The sequence below is a fragment of the Equus caballus genome, chromosome 2 (assembly GCF_041296265.1).
Source record: "Equus caballus isolate H_3958 breed thoroughbred chromosome 2, TB-T2T, whole genome shotgun sequence".
NCBI classification, from domain to species: domain Eukaryota; kingdom Metazoa; phylum Chordata; class Mammalia; order Perissodactyla; family Equidae; genus Equus; species Equus caballus.
The window spans coordinates 118,252,361-118,276,808 of NC_091685.1; the positions used below are offsets into that span (position 1 = coordinate 118,252,361).

At 36.8% G+C, this 24,448-nt stretch overlaps 1 long non-coding RNA gene across 1 annotated transcript; it reads left to right on the forward strand.

The window, feature by feature from the left end:
- The first annotated feature begins 833 nt into the window (after positions 1 to 833).
- On the forward strand, positions 834 to 24,425 carry LOC138923097 (uncharacterized). The gene is made up of 3 exons (XR_011436297.1): positions 834 to 1,263; positions 5,769 to 5,866; positions 24,215 to 24,425. It is a non-coding gene; the product is annotated as an uncharacterized lncRNA (long non-coding RNA).
- The last annotated feature ends 23 nt before the right edge of the window (positions 24,426 to 24,448 follow it).

Below are 24,448 nucleotides of genomic sequence, written 5' to 3' on the forward strand. Positions count from 1 at the left end.
GTAAGATGTTTTGTACCAACTCACTAAATAGCAGCCTAAATTCATCATTCTTTACGAATGTCCAGGGACTTTAATAGGATCTGAGATTTGATAAAACACACATGTTTTAAAATAGGAAGAAATTAGCAAAATACTTGGCCAGATTTTGTTATTTTGCTTTATTGGGTGATGCTATAAAAAAAATTATGGTTTTCATTGTGGAATTAGAAAATGTCCAAAATGATCCAATTTTCATAAGATCCGACAATTTGAAGTCATAAGTCAGGCCAAAGAGATTATTTCCTATAAGCACTTTCATAGAAAAAAATTGAAAAATCATATTAGAAAAGACAGGGAGATTTCTATAACAGAAACATAAAACTTTACTTATTGTCTCATTTTATCTTCAAAGGAATAAAAGCAGATTGAATGAAAAGTGGATTGAATAAAAAGTAAAATAAAATATATTGAATAAAAGTAGACTGGCACGTGCATGTTAGAGCTTCAAGCAAACCCCATTTATAGGAACTCTAGTCCCTGCCCTGAAATAAAAATCTCAGCAAAGAGTCCACACAAGCACAAGTGTTGGCTTCCACATGTTTCCAAATTACTAATAAGTTATGCCACTACCTGACATCTGCTTAAATAATTCATGCACAAACAAAGAGGGAATAATCAAAGTCCAAAATTCATTTAGTCAGCATTTTTAAAAAACACATGGGAGAAAAACCAAAATTGATCTCTGATCTTGACCTTAGCATCTGCCTATCTCTTCTCTCCCCTCTCTGGATGTGTATTCCCTCCCCTTCAGAATTTGTCACTTACCTCATCAACCCTTCTCTACCTGTAAATCTACCACAAGAGCATCTGGCTCCCAGACAAACCAGAACAGTGCTCCAGTCCTGAGCGTCAGCCTGTTGGGGATGTCTAGCTCACAGAGCTGCTGGATTTCGGGATTTGGTTGGACACTGTCCACTCCAGATTGCCTCTCTTTGAGAGTTGGTGGTTCCAACGGTTAAAGTTTCCACCTCCTTTTGTGGGCTTAAGCACCCGTGCTTCTCAATCATTTCCCTAAGCTCTGTCACTTTTGATAGAGACTTTTTACCACAGCTGGAGTTTCAATCTCGTGGTGCCCTGAAAGGCTGAACAGAATAGTTCCTACCATGTGTGGCCAAGGATACCAGAGTCTGAGCAGGAAGAGAGAGGATCCAGCATCTGTGGTGACCTACTACTTTCTGGGAACAGTCCTGGGCTCTCTATCTGGCTTTCACCCAAAGCAACACGGTGAGTTATGATTCTTATTCCTTTTCAGTTTAAGAAATCAGGACTCAAAACAATAAAGTTTGCCTACTTTATGCTGTTAAACTGTCCATTGGAAAACAGAGGTTCTAGTTTTGCCTCTGCCACTGGGTGACTTTGGTCAACTCATTTAACTTCCTTAGTCCTCAACAGCCACATCTGTAAAGCACTGTCATCATATTGGGCTGATATATTGGAGACCTCATTAACTCTCAAATTTTCTGAAACTGTATAGAAAAAATTTAATTCTGTGCTCAAGATTGTGAAAGCTTGATGATGAGTAATGGGAGTTCATTATACTGTTCTCTCCTTTTTTATATAATTAAAATTGCCAAAATAAAAAGTTTTTTAAATGGAGTTGCTCTTCACTAAAACACATAAATTAACAGTAATTTGGAAATTATCTTCATCTTCATATTTATTTTTCAAATGAAATAGATATGTAAAAACAGCTACTGATGGTATTTGAGTTTTTCCATCTGTTCCACATTTTGTAAACCAAAATCCTTCCATAATAAAACCAAGCAAGAATATTCTTCTTCATTAAAAACAGCCCCAAATTTTCTTTGTCTTCAATGTTGCAGTTTGCCCTGAGGGGATGCGCAAGCCTTTAATTCCTGCAGGAGCCCGTTCTGGCGTAACTAAACTCTGTTTTATTTACAATTCTGCCAGATCTTGCCCAAATTCCTTTCTTTAAGGGGTGCACTTACTGGACAAGAGTTCTGTGTTCCAACACACACTTTCACCCCGAGTATGGGTGAGTAGAGTTTGAGTCACTGAGAGCTGGAAAATCCACTCTGCAAACCACACCATTTCTGTTAGGGTAAGCAATGTTCACCAAAAATGCTTAAGCAAGTCAACTGAATGACGAGCAACAATTTCCCACATTACCAGGCACAGGACAATGCAATGGTCTTTTTTGAAAGATCAGCATAAGAACAGTAACAATTATCCCACTTAAATATTATTCATTCAAATAAGGAATGCTGGGATGCTTAAAATATCAAGAACTAGCAAAACTCAACCAGATGTTTTATCATGGGTGATTTCATTCGTTTTTTGTAGTCCAAAGTCCCTGAACCAACAAAGGAAGAAATAAATGTTTTTAAGTTTTAAAATGTTTCCTTTAAATTTCATTTAGTTGTTACTCTTAAATTATCATATACAAATTCAGAAAAGAATGAGTCTTGCCAATCTTAGGACTATCTTTCTTCTGGAATGTCAATTCCCCTGCACTATTCAGAATTTGATGTGTGGGAAACAACATTTGATTGGTGAGGGGCTTTCTTTGAAGTGAAAAAGCAAAGAAATACTTCTTTATATGTCTTAAAATATTTTGTAATCTCAAATCAATTTATTATTTACAGCTTATTTCTGATTCAGAAATAATTGTACATTAGACTTCAGATATACGATTTTGGTATTTCAAAATCTATTAGCTCAAAACCTCACCCAGGAGCTGGCCTGGTAGCATAGTGGTGAAGTTTGGTGCACTCAACTTCGATGGCCAAGGTTTGCAGGTTTGGATCCCAGGTGCAGACCCACAGTCCTCATCAAGCCATGCTGTGGTGGCGACCCACATACAAAGAAATAGAGGAAGATGAATACAGACGTCAGCTCAGGAACACTCTTCTTCAAGCAAAAAGAGGAAGATTGGCAACAGGTGTTACCTCAGGGCCAATCATCCTCACCAAAGAAAAAAACCCACCCAGAAACACAAGATAGAACAGACAGAACAGGAATGACACTTCCATTCCACAGCCACTTGGTTGGCACCAGCTCCCTCCAACACGTAAATGTAAAACACACATCTTTGGACATAAAAACAAAAATTAGTCAGAAGTACTCTAGTGTAGAAGCAAACAAATGGTTTTAAGAACAGCTGTTGCTGCTGCAAGGAGGGTAAATATTTGATTACATGACACAGAAAACAATAACAAACAAATATAGTTTAAGAAATGGCTGGGATGGGCATAAGGTGCTTCCAAGTGGCATCCCCAAATATACTCATCCCATGAAAGGAGAGAACAGAAATAATCTCTTGTCAATACTTAAGAGAAAAGACACAGATAAGAGCAGTTTTTAATGGAGAAGAGTTTCAGTCGAATGGTGTTTACCCACACAATAAGATATTAGAAATTAGAGCATTATTTTATTTGTTTATTTTTGCATCTTTAGACCTGGATGCTGCAAAAAGAAGCTATGTTGTAGGAAGGGATTCAGCTCTAAACAAAGAGTTAGAAGGATGGAAGGGGTGGCCCCAACTACAGAAATTCAAAATGGGATAGAAACCCAACTGAGCTCCCAGTGATGTGTGAGAATAGAGGCAGTAAATTGGAGACCAAGATCCGTAGTTAAAAAAAACTTGTAAGATGCTGTGAGCTTTATAATTTTTGTTCATTTCCCTCTCTCTATTAGCAGCAATGTACTTAAATCGTGAAACGCCTGTATTCTGGCTATTTTCATTAATCAATCTCCCCACCCATCAAGCACTCCATCCTTATTTATTCTGCTTGTTCCCCAGAGGCTGATCTCTATGGCATCCCCCCATAGCTGCCACCCCCTCTAGCTCCTGGTGGGCCTGGCCCATAGGAGGCACTCCCACATTTGGGAGGATGGAGAAGCAAGAGTTCGGGGCATTTATGAATTCTCCCAAGTCCCTCACTGCTGGATGCTGGGAGTTAGTTCCGTCTCCACCGAAGGTCACAGCTTCTGTCATGTGGTACTCTCCACACAGCTACTCTCTCTGCTTTCAGCTTCCCTTCCTCCCACTCCTTCTCTCTCCACCCTCCTCAAAATACAGCAATCCAAAAGTGATACCACATGCCTGGGTGAATTGAAAATCTTAACTCCATAACAAAAGATTTTCAAAATGCGGGGGAAGTTGATTTATACCACATGTCTATTTAAATAGCCTGTTGGGTTAGTGCACAAGCTTGATAGGTCTTGGAGTGAGTGTGACCAATGACTGAGCATTATCACAAACTTAATCTGCAGTTCCAGGTGAGGAAAAATTACTCCAGTCCCCAGCAGCTAGAATAGAGCTATTGATTTAACCCATTTTTTAAAAATCTAACAAAGACGATCAGAAGCAGTTAGCTTCACAGAGACAAAAGCGTATCTTCACTACTTTGCCTCAGGCCCTCTGTCATCAAATCCCTTTATAGTCTTTATATGCCACAGAACATTAGGCTGGCTCATTCATTATACTGACAATGTTATACTAAATGCATCTGGTGATCAGGAATTAAGAACCCTAGATGCCTTAGTAAGACCCATGCATGTCAAGAGGATGGAAACTAAACCCAAGAAGTTTCAAGGTCTGCCACACTGGTGAAGTTTCTAAAAGTCCAGAGTCTAGGAAATGTCAAGATATTGCTTAGATAAAGTGAAAAGATTTTCAATACTTTCTATTATCTACCGCAAAGAAAGAGGCACAACATTTGGTGGGTCTTTTTTGGATTTGGGGGCAAATATACCAGATTTGAGTTGTCAGTTCAGAGTGGGTTCCACATCAAGAAATGGCTTGCAGCAGGTCCAGTTAACTTTCCCTCACAGGGTTGTTTCAAGAATTCAATGTAATAATCTGTGAAAATCACCTAGTATAATACAAGGCACATAGTAACTCCTCATTAAGATTGCTTGAGAGGAAGCCCCCTAAAGAACGGCATTCGGGATGGGGAGAGAGCTGAGGACAGGGAAAGAAGTCATGGTGGTTCACAAGCATAGATTTTTCATGATTCAACTTCCCCAACGCCTTCACTTTACTGTATTCTAAGTAAGCTTATCTATAAGTTGCATTTTTAAGAATTCTTTCAAATGCCAGATGTTTAGTTTTGAATTCAAAAACATGAGTTAACACAGCCAAGAAATTAATTGCCTATCACCCCCGCATACAAAAATCGAACTCTTCTAGCACAAATATTTTCATTTAATGTACAAGCTTCCAACCAAGTCCCTTTCTCCTACAGTTTTCAACCCTGATGGTTTATTCCACTCCTCTTGTTTTTATGTATTAGTTAATGGAGTAAAGCTTAAATGAAGTACAGAATATATTTTTGTCAAATTGTTATCATCACTTATTTTATAAAAGGAACATGATTATGAGAAAAGATTAGACTATTTAAGAATTGTAGTTCACAGTATTTTTAATAGTAAAACAAGTCCCACTCTTTTTTTTATTTCTTGGTAGAGTCAACTGTCCTGTAAGCGGACAATCACATCAATATTGATGTTGTCCACCCCTGCCATCCCCTATGCAATTCTTTACAGCTTCATACCAAAGACAGTGTGTGAAGAAACACTACTTTGGGGTCTGTAAATATTGTGCTTATGCCAATACTACCATTGGGAATACCTGGGACCCCGGGCAAGTCATTCACCTTACTTCCCATCTGTAAGTGTGAGGGTGGGAGAGACTCACCCACAGTGACTCATCCCTTTCTAGAACCTGCATCATGTATAAGACCTTTCTCTCACGTGTACCACAGGAGGTGTGTACCATGCCTACATGCAGGCCACAGAACATTGACTTCATTTATGTTCACCAAAGAAGATGTGAGACAATTTCAAATCTGAGAAGAAATAGGTAAGTAACACTGCCCTTCAAAGGCACTGAATGACTTATTAAGAACATTCTTTTCATTTTAGCAACAGTGGTCACAAGCTAACAGACTCTTAAGTGAAAAGCAAACGTCTTGGTCCATTCAGACTGCTGCAACAGAAGCACTGTAGACCGGGTGGCTTATAAACAATAGAAGCTTATTTCTCACCGTTCCCGAGACTGACAGTCTGAGATCAGGGAGCCGGCCCTGTCAGGTCCCAGCGAGGGCCCTCTTCCAGGTTGCAGACTGCCAACCTTTCCTTGTATCCTCACAAGACAGAGAGCAGAAAGAGGAGGCCAGCTCTCTAGTGATTCCTATAAGGGCACTAATCCCATTCATGAGGGCTCTACCCTCAGGACCTCGTCTAATCCTAATTACCTCCCAAACGCCCCACCTCCTAAGGCCATCACATGAGGAGGGAGGGGAGGGTTTCAACATATGCGTTTTCGGGAGACACGAACAGCCCATAATAGCAAATACCACTTCCCAAGAGACCATCTTGAAAATAATTTTGGTATCACCCATTGGATGTTTGCATACAACCTGGAGCTCATCTTTTACCTCTGGCCAGAGCACAAACACACACCAGCTTACACAAGTAATGGTGATAAAGCAGGAGACCTTTGTAATGAAGTCCAGCAAAAGAAGATACAAGTATTCTCTAAAAAATGTGCTTCTAACAATGGTTGTTTTGAATTCGCTGCTATTAATGTTCCTACACAGGGTAGGTATTCACCTTTATGTAAAACTGGAAGTGTTAGAAATCCCAGAAAACTCCTCTAGCAGTATAAAAGCATCTCTGTTCCATGTATAAAATGATTTGTCCCTGGTGAGCTGAGCTAATGACACTGTCCATAGCACAGAGGTGGTAAACGGACAAAGAGACACCTCCATGGGTACAAAATCTCAAGGGGAAAAGAAGAGACAGTTTCTCACTTCAATTGCTGCTTATCTATAACCAAGAAAATGTAACTTCACCTGAGAATAGAACTTGGATTTATTGCACGTCTATGTCCATCTAAAACCCTTATTCGGGGAACGGCTCAGACATAAGTGTTATTACACAAAGTTCTACCATGACAAATAATGTTAATGAGTGACTGACAAGATGCGATGCATTCAAGGTCAAAGTACCAAAAAGAATTTGCTAGTTTTGGGATTTGCATTTATTTTTCGAGGAAAGGAGGACTAAATAGTGGCCTTTCTGCGATAGGATGAGAGTTGGTCCCTTCCTCCTGCTCTCCTCTTTTCCACGCAAGCAAAATTTGAATCCTCAAGGAGATGCTTCAGAGTTCTAAGCTCTAAGCAAAAAGTTAGCTTTCAAAAATTCTTGCTTATGTGACTGTAGGGACTTCTCTGAGGAGGAGAAAGTTCCAGGAATTACCAAGTGAGAATAAAATCAAGGTTCACAGAGCAGCATAAATGAAGGATTTCTCATTGAAGTGAAAAGGAGCTAAACTATCTTTTACCTAATTAAAAAATACTAGATAAATGGATTCTGTTTTTTTAAGACATGATCATGTACAGCTAAGCATGGTTTTCCAGTTCCTCCTAAGCATCACCCTAAAGGTGTTTTTTCAGTTTCTCTCTTGAGTGATTTATAAACACATATATTTTAAAGTGATTTTAATAAAACTAGAAACACAAATTTCTGGCTAGATATAGAGAGCTGTCTAACAATTATTGCTGACTAAAATTGAAACAGCTTCTTTAATGAGGTACCCTCATGTGATTCATATTGAGTATATTTGACCAGTGTTCAGAATGGTCCAGTGGCTGGGAGATTAGACATAAGTAACCTTTAATGTACATTCCATTCATAGCCGCACTTCACAGTAGACAAACAGTAGAAACAACCCAAGTGTTCACCAAGTGATTAATGGACAAACAAATATGGTATAGCCATACAGTGGAATATTATTCAGCCATAAAAAGGAATGAAATATTGACACCTGCTACAATGTGGATGAACCTTGAAAACATGTTAAGTGAGAGAAGCCAGACACAAAAGGTCACATATTGTAGAATTCCATCTATATAAAATATCCAGAATAGGTAAATCCACAGAGGCAGAAAGCAAACTGGTGATTCCAGGGTCTGGGGAGAACAGGAATGGGGCCTGACTGATTAATAGATGTGGGGTTTCCTTTTGGGGTGATGCCAATGTTTAGGAACTAGATAGAGGTGGTGGTTGCACAACATTGTAATTGTACTAAATGTGGCTGAATTGTATGTCCTAAAATTATTAATTTTATGTTATGTTAATTTCACCTCAATTTTTTAAATGAAAAAGTTACAATTATTAGGACAGTTTGGTATTACAGGAGCAGAAATAAACAGCCCAATGACACAGAATAGAAAACCTAAAAAAATTCATATTCATATATGAAAAAAGTGTACATGAAAAATATTTCATTTCTATGATTCTATGATACACTTGTAAATTAAATTAAAATTCTGAATTAAATTTAGAATTACTGTTGTCATGTTCTCTGTAACAGAAGAAATTAAGTAAATTATATATAAAGTTACTCTGTTGATTTGAAACAGAGCAACTCACATCCCCAAGGTTTTGTCAAAGTGCTAGTGACATAAGCGTGAGAATACAGTTCAGCATGCCTTTCAAATGAGAATTACAAATTATATAATTGCTTAAACGTATTGAGGGTCATAAGGGTGAGTTGATGGCCAGTTGTCAATTACCTATGACAGAGGAGTTATAGCAAATGACTTGATGAGTTGATAAGCTAAAAATCATTCACTTTTTGCTTTCAAAATTGTTATGACTACTTTCAAGATCTTTAACTCTGTTCTAAAATGTGTTTCGCTTGCTTTATTGTGGGATGACTCAGATGCTAGCTTGGAAGCAGGAGAAAAACAACTTAGAGAAGCAAACTTACCATGAAAGATCAAAGAGATACCTGTAATTATTTCATTTGTGCAGGCCATCCCCTTGCCATGTCACCTTCTACGCACATGCCTCTAAGCCTTGCACTGAACTTAAATGTTTAAATTGATAGACCAGTGGTACCTAAGACTCTTTTCACCTTTGTCTGCTTCAGAGTAAAGTTTAATTCTTCAATTTTATTCATACAATAAATAATTATAATTGCTAACTAGGACACAGGCATTATTCCATGTGACAGGGACATAGCAATGAAGAAAACAGATTAACATCCTTGTGCTCACGCGTTTACCTTACAGGGGGATGCACGCTGATCTCACCAGCCACCTCTGTTCATCCGAATGTGCCCACTGGGAACTCTGCCCCCTGCCGGGTGGCGGAGCTTCAGTGCCAGGGAAACTTTATGACACAACAGAATGGGCTCCTCCTTCATAGTCAGGACCTGAGTTGGAGTCCCAGCCCCATAACTATAACTTGTGGGACCTGAGGAGATTATCTATCCTGTGTGAGTCTCCATTCCTACAACAGGGATTAACAAGACTAAATTCACAAGACTACCAAAGGGATTCAATTAGATGATACAAATGAAAAGAGAGTTTACAAAATTTAAAATTATATATATAATTATATATGAATTATATATAAAATTGTATTTTTATATATATAAAACTTATAGTTTTATATACATACCTCTATTACAGAATTGTTACATTGTATTTGGGACCATTTTACATTTCCATGCCTCTCAAGGCATCAGGTAAATGGAAGGTATTCATTAAGGTTTGAATGAATGAATAAATGATTCACAAACAACATCAAAAACTATGTGAATTATATCTTCAAAATACCAGCATTACCTTTGTTCTCTACATAGTGTCACAGTTGCCTACCATTATGTTTTCAAAAAGGGGCTTTTTAGCCATCAGGAATAGTTGTATCTACTTTTAAACAAAAACAACTACACAATTAAAAAATATGTAAGGCTGCCATTTATGTAGCACCAAAAAATATCAAATACTTAAAATAAATGTACAAAATATGTACAACACTTCCACGTAGAAAATTATAAACCTTAACGGACAGAAATTTTAAAAGAACTACATAAATAAAAGAAAATACTGTGATTATGCATTGGAAGAGACAATATTATAAAGAAGTTAATTTTACCCAAATTGATTTATAATGTCAATACAATCACAATCAGAATCTCAGCAGGGTTTTTTTGGTTTTGGTTTTTGTGGAGCTAGACAAACTGATCCTAAAACTGAAATGGAAACACAAAACATCAGGAACAGCCAAAGCTCAAACAACCTGCCGAAGACCTTAACAGACACCTCGCCAAAGAAGATCTACAGATGACAAATAAGCATATGAAAAGATGCTCCACATTCCATGTCATCATGGAAATGCGAATTAAAACAGCAAGGAGATACTGCCACACACCTGTTAAAATGGCCAAACTCCAGAACACTGACAACAACAAACGCTGACAAGATGTGGAGCAACAGGAACTCTCATTCATTGCTGATGGGTATGCAAAATGGTACAGCCACTTTGGAAGACAGTTTGGAGGTTTATTTCAAAACTAAATGTATTCTTACCATACCATCCAGAGGTCGCTCTCCTTGGTATTTACCCAAAGGAGTCAAAAACTTATGTCATACAAAAACCTGCACACGAAGATTAATAGAAGCTTTATTCATAATTGCCAAAACTCGGAAGCAACCAAGATGTCCTCCAGTAGGTGAATGGATGAATAAACTGTGGTACATCCAGACAATGCAATATTACTCAGCAGAAAAGAAATGAGCGATCAAGCCATGAAAAGACCTGGAGGGAACATTAATGCATGTTACTCAGTGAAAGAAGCCAATCAGAGAAGGTTGCATACTGTATGATTCCAACTATATGACATTCTGGAAAAAGCAAAACTATGGAGACAATAAAAAGATCAGTGGTTGCCAGGGGAGGAAGGGAAGGAAGAGATAAATAGGCAGAGCACAGAGGATTGTTAATGCAATGAAAATACTCTGTATGATATTATAATGATGAATACATGTCATTGTACATTTGTTCAAACCCATACAATGTACAACACCAAGAATGAGCCCTAAGGTAAAGTAAGGACTTTGGGTGATTATGACGAATCACTGTAAGTTCATCTTTGGTAAAAAGTTGAGCACTCTGGTGAGTGGTGTTGATAATGGGGGAACCAGGCATGTGTAGGAGCAGGGGATTTATGAGAAATCTCAGTATTTTCCTCTCAATTTTGTTGTAAACCTAAAACCTCTCTAAAAAAATTGTTTTTTTAAAAAAAGAAAAGCCAAAGCACTCTTAAAGGAAAATAAGGTGGGATTTGTTTTACTGAAATCAAGACATTAAAAAGCTACAATAATTAATGCAGTGTTGTATTAGCACAAGGATAGGAAAATAGACAAATGTAACAGAGCAGAGAGACCATAAACATACCCACTTGATTTACGTCAAAGTAGCCCTGCAACACAATAGGGAAAGGATGGCTTTGCCATAAACAGTGCTGGCTTAATTGGACACCCATATGGGAAAAATTGAATCTTGACCTCTACTTCGTACCACACACACAAAAAATCCCAGATAGAGTGTAGAGTTAAATGTGAAAAGGAAAGTAATGCACCTTGATAATACAAGATCGCATATTTAAACCTTGAGTTAGGTAAAGATTTCTTAAACAAGAAGCAAAAAGTCCTAACAATAAGGGAAGAAATGATAAACCACTTTAATATGTAGAAATGTGTTCATCAAAAGATGGCATTAAGAAAGTTATATGCTACACATATAACTAAGAAGGGGCCCTTACTCAGAATAAATAAAATACACATTCAAATGTCAATAAGGAAAAAACACACAACCCAAAGGAAAAATAGGCAAGAGACTTACATCCAAATGACCGACAAATCTATGAAAAAGTGGAACAGTACTAGTCATCAGGAAAATTAAAACACAATGAGATACTACTGCATACCCATTAGAATGGGTAAAAACAAAAGGACTTTCAGTACCAAAAGATGGCAAGGACGTGGAACAACTGGAATTCTCATACTCTTTTGGTTAATGTTTAAATTGATACAAAGAATTTGGAAATCTACTTAGCAGTATCCTCTAAAACTGAACATATACATTTCCTATAAGATGTGAGTTCCATTACTTGGATACTCCCAACAGAAATGCTCGCACATGTATCTAAAGAGGCATGTAGAAGAATTTTTAGCATTATTCATAACAGCCAAAAACTGGAAACAATCCCAATTTCCATCCACAGTGAAATGGACAGATAAATTGTGATATCTCTGTCAGGTGTAACAAAAACAGCAATGACAAAGAATGAAATATTGCTACTCATAACAACATGAATAAATCTTAGAGGCATAATATTGTAAGAAAGAAGCCAGGCATAAAAATATACATATCTTATGATTCGTTTATATGAATTTTCAATCAGACCACACTATAGCAGAGAAGGGAAAGAGCAGAAATTGGGAGTGCATGAGGGGATGGTCCTTCTGTAGTGCTGGGAATTTTCTATCTCTTGATCTGGAAAGTAGATAATTGTTGATCTCCTCATTCATATTTTGTGTACTTTTTGATGAATGGATTACATCTTAAGTTAAAAATTCAAAAACATGATAATTTTTTTTATTAAAAAGTTTGACAGACATAAAATACCATAGGGACAGGTATGAGTTAAGTTCAGGTATGCATAAAAGGTAGGTTTGTTAAGCATTTAGATAAAATTCAGTCTGTGGAGGAATATATTTCTGGTTTAGCAGAGAAAAACAAAACTATGTCTGACTAATCTAAGCTATTTAAACTTCCAAAAACCACTGAAAATTTTCCACATCAAAGACTGAAAAAAAAATTCTACCAACATAACTAGGGGTTGGGGAACATTTGTCATGGGTAAGAAACTGGGTCAGAACAGGGGGTAAAATAAAGGGGAAGAACAAATTGTACTCTCTGGATGAGCTAACATAAGAACCTGTGCAATTCGGCATTTTTATAAATAATCCTAATGGGATAAACAAGAGACTCTTTGTGTTTACTTTCACTAAACTTTGTTTATCAAAGTCTGCCATCTTCCCTCATCTTTTCCTCAGAAATCTTTCTCTATTGGTCTTTTTGTTCATTTACTTCTTTGTTTATTTGTTTCCTAAATATTTATGGGGAATTATTGTATAGGATTAGGATGTACAGACACTGTGCTGGGCACTAAATTCTCAGTGGTAAACAAGTCAGCAGATGCCCACACTGATTTTGTGTCCTACTAGAAGATACAGACATATTCAAGAAAACAAATAAGTAAACAAGATAATTTCAGATGGTGAAAACTGCTATGAAGGAAATTAAAATGGTATGGGACACCATTAAAATGGTGAGAGATAGAGTGTAACTTATTCTGGGGTGGGAGCTATCACAGAAATAGGACTTAGGAAAGGCCTATCTGAAGAGGGGAAATTTCAACAAAGATCTTAAGGATAAAATGTATTCATGCATTTAATTCAGTAAATGCATATTGAACACCTACTCTGTGACAGGAACCATTCTAGGTTCTGGGAAATCAATGAATGAGAAAGACAAAGATGCAAGCTTCATGGCATTGACACTGAAGCCTATAAAAGGACTTTCATTGATTCAACAATGACTGCAAATAATTTGACCGGGAAAAACCTTGATTGGCTTATTAAACTTAAGAGGCTGGAGTGTCAATAACAAAGTGAGCTACTGGGAGAGTGGCCTGCAGTGGATTTGAAGAGGTCGGCAGGGACCAGAGTAGATGTGACTGTTTAGGTCGTGGAAAGAAGTCTGCTTTGTATTCCTAGCATAATTAGACGCCATTGTATGGGTTTTAAGCAGAGGTACGGCATGATTAGATTTCATTTAAAATCATACTTGCTGCTTTGTGGGAAATGTTTTGAAGGGAACAACAGTGGCCTAAAGAAACAAGTTAGTAAACTATACTCCAGGAAAGAAAGGATAGTGATCTGAACTGATAGGAAAGTGGAGATGGAGAGAAGTTGACAGATTTGGAGAATAAATTGGGGATACAATCAACAGAGTTCACTGAGGGGTTGGTACAGTAGGGAAAAGAAAGAAAGAACAAATTACTCTTTTCCTTCCAGGAGAAGCAACTAGATAAATTTTGATGCCATTTGCTAAGGTGGCAAAAAGGAGAGGAGTTTAAGCAGGAAAATCATGAGTTTCTGCTTTTTAATAGGTCGTGTTTGAGAGGTATATGAAACGTCCAATTGTGGTTTCAGATAAGGAGTCTGAAATACAAGTCAAGAACTCAAGGATAAACATAAACATTTGAGAGTCATCAGAATAAATATTGAATTTTTACCTATGCCAGTTGATGAGATCACCCAGCAAAAGCATGTTGAAGAAGCAGAGATCTAGAACCCAGAATTAAGGAACCTGGAAATGTGAAGGCCTGTAGAGGAGGAGTAGCCAGCAGAGGAAACGAAGAAGATATTGCCATTAAGTTAAAGAAAATCAGCAGGATCGTGAAGCAGGAGTTAAAGAAGAAATTAAGGGAAACAAAAATTGTCTACTGTCTCGCATAATGACGAGAAATTGAGCAAGATGTAGACAGTAGAATGTTAATACTGACCCAGCTAAAAAATTTTCAGAGAAATGCTGGGCACAGAGTGGTGGGCATAGAAATCCAATTACAGTGAGTTGAAGTGAAAATGGAAAGGGAAGAAATGAAACAGCACAATGATCAACTAAGAGTGAGAGACAAGAAGTGACAGGTGGTTTAGAGAAGAGACAGCATGGAAGTTTCATTGTGAAAGTGGAAACGATCCCATTAGACGAAATGGCAGGATCGATGAGTAGTATCGAGCAGAAGTTTGAGATTTTAGATCACAGAGTCATGTGATCTTTCTCTAGCAGACTTTCCCAACTGAAGTTCAGTCATAAAGGCAAGTGGCAGCATTTTGCAAGGTGATTAAAATGGAAGAACGGAGGGACAAAGGACTGAAGGATATTTGCAACAAAGTAACTATAATGATGGACAGAGAAGGTAGGCTGAACACGCACAAAAATGAACTGTGGAGTTGCCTGCTGAAAAGATGTGAGTAGGGGTTGGAGCCTTGATGTATTTGAAGTATTGTGGCAATAGAGATACTTGAATAAATGTTGCAAAAAAAATAGACAGTGGTTATGGGAGAATGGAGTATTTAAAACCAAGATTTCAGAAGTGGTATATTTTCTGGGGCTGAAAAGACAGGGAGAAAGTGGTTGACCAAGAGAAATGAAAAGAAATTTGAGGATGAAAAGACCAAAGATCCAAAAAGACATCATTTTGGATGATTTATTTATGTGGATTCTGAAGTCACAAAGAAATACAGTGGATTTAGGAATCTATATTCTTCAATAAAGGGCCTTAATAAGAAACAAAATGGTGGAAGCAGTAAAGGTATTCTGTTTGCATATGGAACGTGGGTACATGTCACAGTGTGTGACTCAACTACTACTGAGTGCTTATCAACACTTTTTCTCAATAAACTACTACCTTCATGATATTACAAGTGAGCTCATAACTGAGAAAAGAATCTGCCAGCCAAAATATGTATAAAAGTGGTAGGCCCCATGGATGAGCCTTCAAAAATGATAAACTAAAAATTTAGACTTTGTCTAAATTATCATAGTTGGATTTAAAATTATTATTGTTGATTTATTCACCAAAAAAAACTGCTACAGTTCTAATATGTATTAAGTACCTAGAAGATCTTAAAATATTTGTTTATACCGATTTGTATTTCCAATAGATTATACTCATCCAAAAATAAAAATTCAAATGTTTCTTCTGCTCTTTAACACACAAAAATTATTTTCATACTCAGGTATATAAGCAACAGTGGCTGATTTTAAAATAACAAATATGCAGAGGTAGAGAAAAAAATGAATTTAAGGGCTTGTCAAAATTTATTTTAAAAATACACAGCAAACACAATAAAAAATTATCACAATTTCAGTAGTACTAGAATATTCTATGAAAGATATCTGTTCCTTGGTTTAAATGATGTAATCTTGAGATTAAACACGTGTTTTAATAAACATTAAAAACCTAGTAGACCATGGGAAAAAAACCTAGAAGAGTCATGAAGAAACTAACAGTAATCAAAACAAGCAGGTTCCAGCGTATGCCTTATTCAATTAAAGTTCAGATAAACCAGCACGCACATGCTGCAAATTTAAGATGTCCCTAGGCATTAGTAACTTGTGTAACTAAACCTTCTGTAGCTGAGTTTTGTTAAGAACTCTAGCATTACCACAGTTTGTATTCAACATACCTTTGAATGAATCTTCTCAATTCTTGCTCTTTTCTCTCTTAGGTAAGTGAGCCAAGAAATTAGCCAAGTAACTGGCTAAAAAATAACTTAAAATGGTATTCATACTTGGTGTTTAAAGGATAAGATCAACACTGAAAGTGACCTGTACATTGGGACCTAAAGCTTTAGATATGTTTAACCTCATTGAAAGAATTTTCATTTTAATTGATTTTCTAAGGGTTAATCATTACCTAATCTGTATCTACATCCTAAATTAAAATGGATATGATAGAAAATAGATGATACATAGACAAATAACATATATTATGGGTTATCTCTAATATATAATTGATAATACACATATATATGCATGTATAATATATAGACACACATACAGAAATCTTAACCAACAGAAATTTTAGTGGCATTCTTAAAGTATCATAATACTATTGCTTATTTATTTAGTGGTTCCCCCAATTTTCAACTTAGACTAAACTTGCATTTTGAATTAGGATTCAGACTTCTTCCTGCTTGCCTAGAAAGAATAAACATATCCATACTCACGAGAATAGAGAAATTTGTATTAAGACAGGAGGAAGTAAAACTTGCTATACTTACAGAGGGAGCAAAGGGTGGCAAACCTTCCCAGTCTGGCCAGTATGAATGACGCCTTGCAAGAACACAGTAAACAAATACATATGATGGACTGGATTTTCATTTCCATCCATTCCATGCTTATAATGTCATAATACTTGAAAGAAAAGAAAAATCTGAACCACCACTGTGTATTTAAGTTTCCATAATGGTGAATAAGACTTTAATAAAATATGCAGATTTTATTTGATAATTAAGTGGATTCCATCCAGAACTAACATAACAAAGACAAACTGTGAATGACGCTGTGAGTTACTGTCAGAGAGGTTTCTCTTTGTTCTTGCAAAAATAATACCGATACAATAAATTGTCTAAGCTACAGCTGGTCTACTGGGAAGTTAAAGGCAAAGTCGGGAGAGTGCTCCCTTCAGCATCCTCTAAATTCATTCAGCAGCTCTCTCAGGAAATAGGACTAATAAGAAAAACTATAGTGAGTTCTCAACCATGTTAGTTGTTGTATTAGTGTGCCAGGGCTGCCATAACAAAATACCACAGTCTGGGTGATTTAAGCAGCAGAAATCTATTTCTCACAGTTCTGGAGGCTGGAAGTCCAAGATCAAGGTGCTGGCAGGCGTGGTTTCTTCTGAGGCCCCTCTCCTTGTTTGCAGATGGCCATCTTCTCTCAGTGTCCTCACGTGGCCTTTCCTCTCTGCTGGAGCATTCTTGAGATCTCCCCATTGTGTCCAAATTTCCCTTTTACAAGACTAGTCAGAGAGAATTAGGGCCCACCCTACTGCCCTCATTTTAACCTAATCCCTTCCTTTAAAAGCCCCATTGCCAAATACAGTCACATTCTAAGGTACCGGGGATTGGCACTTCAAAATACAAATTTTGAGGGGCACACAATTCAATCCATAACAGTTACTACCGGTCTTATTATCATGACTGCTTTATTAGTCTGTTTAAGAACACTATTTTACTTAATCTTGATAGCTATACTGAAAGGTCAGTATTTTCACCTCCATTTAACGAAGGGTTCTGAGAGCTTACTTAAGCCTTCTTAAACAAGAAAGTGGAGAAACTAGAATGCCTTCTTTGAAATTGTTTCTTCTGGACAGTAAGTACCAAGAAAAGTTCCAGTGTGGACTGACTTTCCCAGTCGTCACTCTTTCCAGTCTACAGCTGGAAAATTCGAACTCAAAGGCAAAGGGAATGCTCCGTTTAGTCAGGCAGAGCATCCACACACAAATAAACAACCAGAAATTGGTGGTCTAGCAAAATTCCACAATTCTTAGTTTCAAATTCTTTCCCCTCTGCTCAGAAGAACTCAAAGTTTCAATCCTGGGTAACTGGTGAGCATTTGTTCTTCATCACAGGACTTCTTGCATCAGGACTTGGGCTTTCATGTTTGGGAAGGAAAAGCTACCATGTTGAAAAATGGCCAAGAGTATCATTAAGTACATGAGACTGAAACACTGATACTTGCTTGGAAGTGAAGTGTGGTTTCCATGGCAACAGCTTTGGGAAGAACAGCAGCTACAGATTTTTTTAACTGTGCTTTTTTTTGTTTAACATGAACCAGATATTCAAATATATCATAAGCTATTCAATTAAGCTCAACAAATACACTTTGGGACCCTACTCTGTGGCCTCTATATTTGGGAATGTCTTTATTTTACTTAGACTAAGCTCTTTTCAGGAGTTCCAGCACTTTCTCAAGTCCATAGGGATCTCTCTGCAGGCCTCTACGTCACGTTATTCTATCAGACCACACAGATGTCTTTTTTTCTTGCTTCTCTTTACGCTCTTTATTTCATTCCCTTCTCTCTTCTCTAAGGAATTAAAGAAAAAAAAACAACTTTCTTACATTTGCTCAGGCAAAACTCTATTGAGTTATTTTATTCCTATTTAGAAGCATTTAGATGTAGCCAAAAGCTGTTAAAGAAATACATCAAAAGCCGTGACTAAAATCGTGTATTTCATCCTCTAATGTATTTGTGTTTTTTTGAAAGGAGTAAAGACATGATGTAAGAATCTATAATGATGTAAGCTGGTTAGATATGTTTGCTTGTTTTGTCACATGATGTTTTTGCAAATTCAAGAACTATTAAATGATTTTATTGTTCTCTTGCTCCTAAACGCCATATAATAGAATAAGATTTTGAATTGATCCCTCTTACTGGTATACATGGATGATATCTATGGTATATTTTCTATATTTTTCCAAATGGATGACATTTTAGCAGATAATATCATTTCCTTTTAAAACAATATAACAACAACCAAAAAAACTAATTACAGAAAAACAAATTTCATTTCAAAATGAAAATCAATTCCACTACATAAGAACAAGTTAGGACATTTATGCCCAGTTTACCCATTCTATACTTCTACCACTGTATAAACTGTATCTTGTTCTTTGAGTATAAAAAGAGGGCAATGTTGGAGCCCAAGGTGACTTTCCGAATCTGCCTTGTACCATGTCACTCGTGGTCCCCGCGGCCTCTTCACATAGCCTTCCTGTGAACTATTTTGTTTTCACACTTCCACCCAAGTGACAACTTTAAGGCAGTTCTCAGGCTCCCATGTGGCACCATGCCTTCCAACATGATTGATTTTTAAACAGCTTATTTGCCAGTTGAAAAGGATCAGTAAATGAGATTAGATCTGGCATATAAAATTTATATATATGTTGGGTTTTATTATGTCTATAAGTTTTCTTCATACTACAAAATAGTTTGCAAGGGAACCAACTAATTCACAATGAAATGTTATTAGCAACTCTGCGAAATGGTGGATGTTCTTTTTCTACTTCTATGTTGAATTCAACGCTGGCATTAAACTCAATAATGTATGCAAAGACGTAAACTTTGAGGAGGTTATTTTTAATACAAAAACCCATATGCTGACCTTTTAAATTTTTCCAGTTGGTTAGAACATAGGAAGTCAGCAGTAAATTCTTAAATATTGCACAATCAATCTATTGGTAACATGTTTTCATGATTTCTGCCAGCTGGCGCTAACATAAGAACTTTACTCACAAAAACTTTTAAGCGAAAGTTTAGTAAACTTATTTAAAAAAAAAAAGAGGTCATTACAATTTGAAGGAAGAATTAATCCATAAATCTTACTAAGTAGAAGTCACCACACATATTCTGAGGATAAAACGAGGCCTAAAAAGGAAAGCTGTGACTTCAAGAAGGTTGCAAGATACTTTAGGGGAAGGGCATAAATGTAAAATATACAAACTCAAAAAACTAATCACTAAATCCCATTATTTTGAGAAATGTGGTATTTGATGGATCAACAAACATTCTCTCATACTCTTTTGTAATGTGTCTTAAGATATGTTTTTTCTAAGAGGTTATCCTACATATGTAAAATAACATCACTCCTAGGCCAATTGTTTTTCCATAAATCTTTAAAAGCACTGAATCTTGGCCTTGCCAGATTTTCAAGACTTATAAAAAAAATTGGCTCAAAAATTTTAAAGAGAATTATAAATTGAAATTATTATTAACTGATAATAAAATGTATACAAAATAGTACATTATATCAACTATTCGACTGCATTGAAACTCAGTTTATTTAATTATATATAAATAATGTTTAATGTGGGATGTGGAAGCATCTTAATGTAGTTGACATAACAGAAACTTGACCTCTAAAAGTTCCTAGATTCCCTGAAGCTTTTAATTGGTCATGCCCCAACTAATGACAAATTAGTTGTCAAACTAATGACATTGCCAAACATTTTGAGTAAACAACATTCAAACAAGAAATCAATCTTTAATTCTATTGAGTACGTATACAATTAAATAGCATGACCTTCAAAGGAAATAGAAGGTCTCTACTGAATTAAAGTAGAAAGAATACAAAAAAAAAAATTTTAATTTATAATAATCCTAATGATCTGGACCAGGTGGTAAAATTTCAGTAAATGCAACATCCAAATCAATGTAGCAGTAATATTCTAGTTGTTCCACTTTTATTCATTACCTCCACTTCCACGCCACTAGTAACTCTATTGGTTGACCAGTTCTCTCTCTGAAATGGGACCATCATTCTTACCTCCAAGTCTCAGTTCATGTTTTCCTTACAGGGAAAGTCTTTGCCTTTCTCTCTCAGATCCAAAGCCACCCAATTTTTCGACCTTTGCATTGAGACAAGAACTCCTATGCTAACTAATAAAAATGAATGTCATATGATTGTCATGAAAGATAGATGTATTTCTTTGATTTCTTTTCAAGTTTAAGAAGAATTTCAACTGCCTTGGTATTTTCAACAATTTCTTCATATCATAGCAAGGGAAGCAAAAGGGGAGATCTGTGCCATCCCCTCAGACACGGGGGTCCAGAACTGCCTGTGCTCACCTGAGATCCATAATTATGTGCTCTGCATTGCCTGCTCTCAAACCCTAAATCTAGGAGGGCTGCTCAACAGTAACCTAGCGCTGGACCACATGCCACACTCTCTGGTGCTGGTCAGCCTTCCTGGGTTCTCATCTCTGCTGCCCAGGCTCTCTGCTTTGGATCTTGACCTAGGGTTCAGGGACTTTCTCCTTGAGTTCTGAATTGGTCCTCTCTCCAATCTCATCCTATTTGGCAACTTGGCTCTCACTCTCTCCACAGTCTGACCTCACTACGTCTTCATGCCCACCCACATCAGTGCCTCCCCCATCACTCAGAACTGCTCGTCCACTTCCTCATGCACCATTTTCCTTTTTTATTATATTATTTTCCTCAGCTTCTGAAATCTTCTCTAGTCCTACTTGGCAAAGCTTGTTTTCCTGGTTGAAGGTCTTCATCATATATTATAACATTTATTATCAATCTTAAAATAATGGTTATCCTCTGAGTCACCATTTTTTGACAGGTGTTTTACATATGATTTCCTCTACTCTTGCAGCCCTCCCAAAAGCAGGTATCATTTCCCCCTATTTAATGATGAGCAAAATGAGACTCAGCAAACTTGGACCCTGGTTTCTCTGCCTTCAGGTCTGCCCTCTGGCCATTACAATGGTAGCTCCCATACTAGAAAGCTTTGAAAAATAGGATTCTTGGGACATATCCTAGAACTTCTGATTCCAGCAGTTGCAGAGGCCACCCCAAGAGATTCCAACAATAAGACAGATTTGGGAGCCAATCTACTGCACATACTGCCATTACCCTACTGTCACCTCTATCATTAGGCATCCCACCCCTGAATTGAAACTAGGATCACTTTTGAAACTGGCAGAACTGGCAGTGTGTTCTTACAGATTCATGAGGTGTAATTTTGCTCAGGCAAATTCCATGTTCTAGTCTGCTTACATGAAGAATATGTTACACACTCTAGATTGAATGCCACCCGCATTCTCTCTTCTCTTTCGACCCAGACCTCCAATTTGAATAGCAGTTGCTTCACGTCAGGAGCCTTAGAATGGGAATTTTTCTTTGTAGGTCCCATAGCATTACACAAGAACCAAGATTATAACCATGAGGTCATAATCATGTGGACATCTTTAAGTTTCCGTTATGTGTTGGTAAGAAATAATAATAATGTGACAGCATGGTCTTCTATAGTTATTAGCACAAAAAAGAAGTATATGCAATTGTATTGCTCATATACAAAGATCAAACTTTAACCTAAGTATTCTAAAATAAATCTTTCTACTAGAAAATAACCATGAATACTTTTCATGATTTGAGGATATACTTTAATGTATTATACATTCCAACTAAAAACAAGAGGCAAAAAATCATTAACTCTTTCTTCTGAGGCCTTCTAGGCGTTTTGCAGCTTGAAGTCAAGAACTAATTTTTAAAAATGCAAATTGAGATACATAGGGTAGTTGCAATTGTTTTTGTTGTTTGTATCCTTTACACCAAATGTATAGACGAAACACTCAGAGGTTTTGGAGAAGTAGCCAGTAAATTTTCAGACTGATGGATTAATAAAAATAAGAAAAAAAAGCATCTAGAAAGCTATTTTACCAAACATAGTAGTGACCGTAATTTTTTCCACATTTTTACAAGGGATGGAAATGAGGTATGGCAATATCCAGCAACCCTCTGAATCAATTAAGGGTTTACTGGAAGATACAGGGAGAACACTTAGGATGTGTGACTAAAAATTGTTCACTGGACACAGCAGTGCCCCATGATGCTGACATTCATGTTCCTACAATGCTTTTCCATTGTCACAGAATCTTCTTAGATGTCAACACTATCAATTGTGGTCTTCCTATAAGTCAATAAAATAATTTAAAAACTGATGTTTAAAAGTCCAAAGTAAAGAAGACCAAAGGAGGTATATTGTTTCGGTCTGGTTGTTTTATCTGTGGTAGAGCAAAAAGTAAATGGGCCTGGGCCATGGTTGGTCAAGACTTCACATAAAAATTCTAAGGTGAATATAGTTGATTTTGGAGTAAGTCCAAAGAAGGAAGAGGGGTCTACTTCTGAGATGGCAACCCAAGAAGGCATTATGCCAGGAAAGAGTTTAAAAAGCCAGGAAATGAATCAGAATGGTTGTGAATGGAGGGAGTCAAACATATCACTAAATCAGGAGGACCGGGCAGACGGGAAACCAGAAAAATGTACCCAGCTTTGGAAAATGCCCATTGCAAATGAGATTGAGGCCAAATGAGCTGATGTTTTACTGGCTTATTTATCCGCCCCATTGTTCTTTTTACCCATAAAATGCTGGGCCAGGTTAATTTCTATAAAGCAAGACATACCTACTCTATGGTGTTCCTTTAATAGAAAAACCATGTTTTCAAAATTCTGACCAGTTGTCTGGTATTGTGGCTTTTGTGAACTCTACAAAAATAGGCTAAGAAGGAGATCTCAAGATTTAATACAAATGGCCTCTTAAAAAGATGGAAGGAAGGAAGGACCTAAGGATGAAAATTTGGCATGTAAGCTAGTGTTGAACTTCTGACAATTATTCATTCACGTCTCCAACTCATGTATTTTCACTCTTGGCAAAGCAGGATGGTGCTAAGAGCTGGGGACTCTGAGCATATTACCGCACAGCCGCAGCCTTGGGATTTAGTAACGTCAATTTAAAAGGAACAAGAAGTTCTCTAGTTCTCTACTCATAATCACATTGCTCAGAGCAAGCTGTTGGATGTAAATCTCGGAGATAAAAGACAGACCAATTAATCTATTTATACCTTGGAGAGCTAAGCAAAATGAGAATGTTTCTAATTTGTTTTGTTTTGATAATCTCCATGGGCTTTATGCCTTGTCAAAACACTGCCCTCTTTGTATAACAATCTGGTAGACAGTTTTATAAGTCTTACATTTATAGTTTGACGTTTGGACAAGGCATTTCTAAGAGGTATTTCAGGATTCTTATCAATTATTTCATAGATCATAAAATCAGTATTTGGTGACTTGCTTAAAGTTTCTCTGCAAATCAGTAGTTAGAGTCAAACCCTCACCTGACTTAAACAATACTGTTTTCCTACACCATAAAAATTTTCTAGTTATAAAAAGTACATTTACTTTTTATCTGTCGTGTTTTCTCTACTGCAGGCTCTAGCATTGGTGGTGCTGGGGGAATCGGGACAGACGATGTCCAAGCTCTGCTTCAGAAACCTTAGGAAAGGAGTCTGTAGGTGGAAAAACATTCCATTGAGATATTCATGAAACCCAAACTAAATTATAAGTTCCGGCGTTGGGGGGTTTATTATTGTTTCTTTTTATTTAACAGGTAGTCATCAATAAAGTAATACCTCTAAACCTTTGAAAGCCAAAAATGTGTTTATT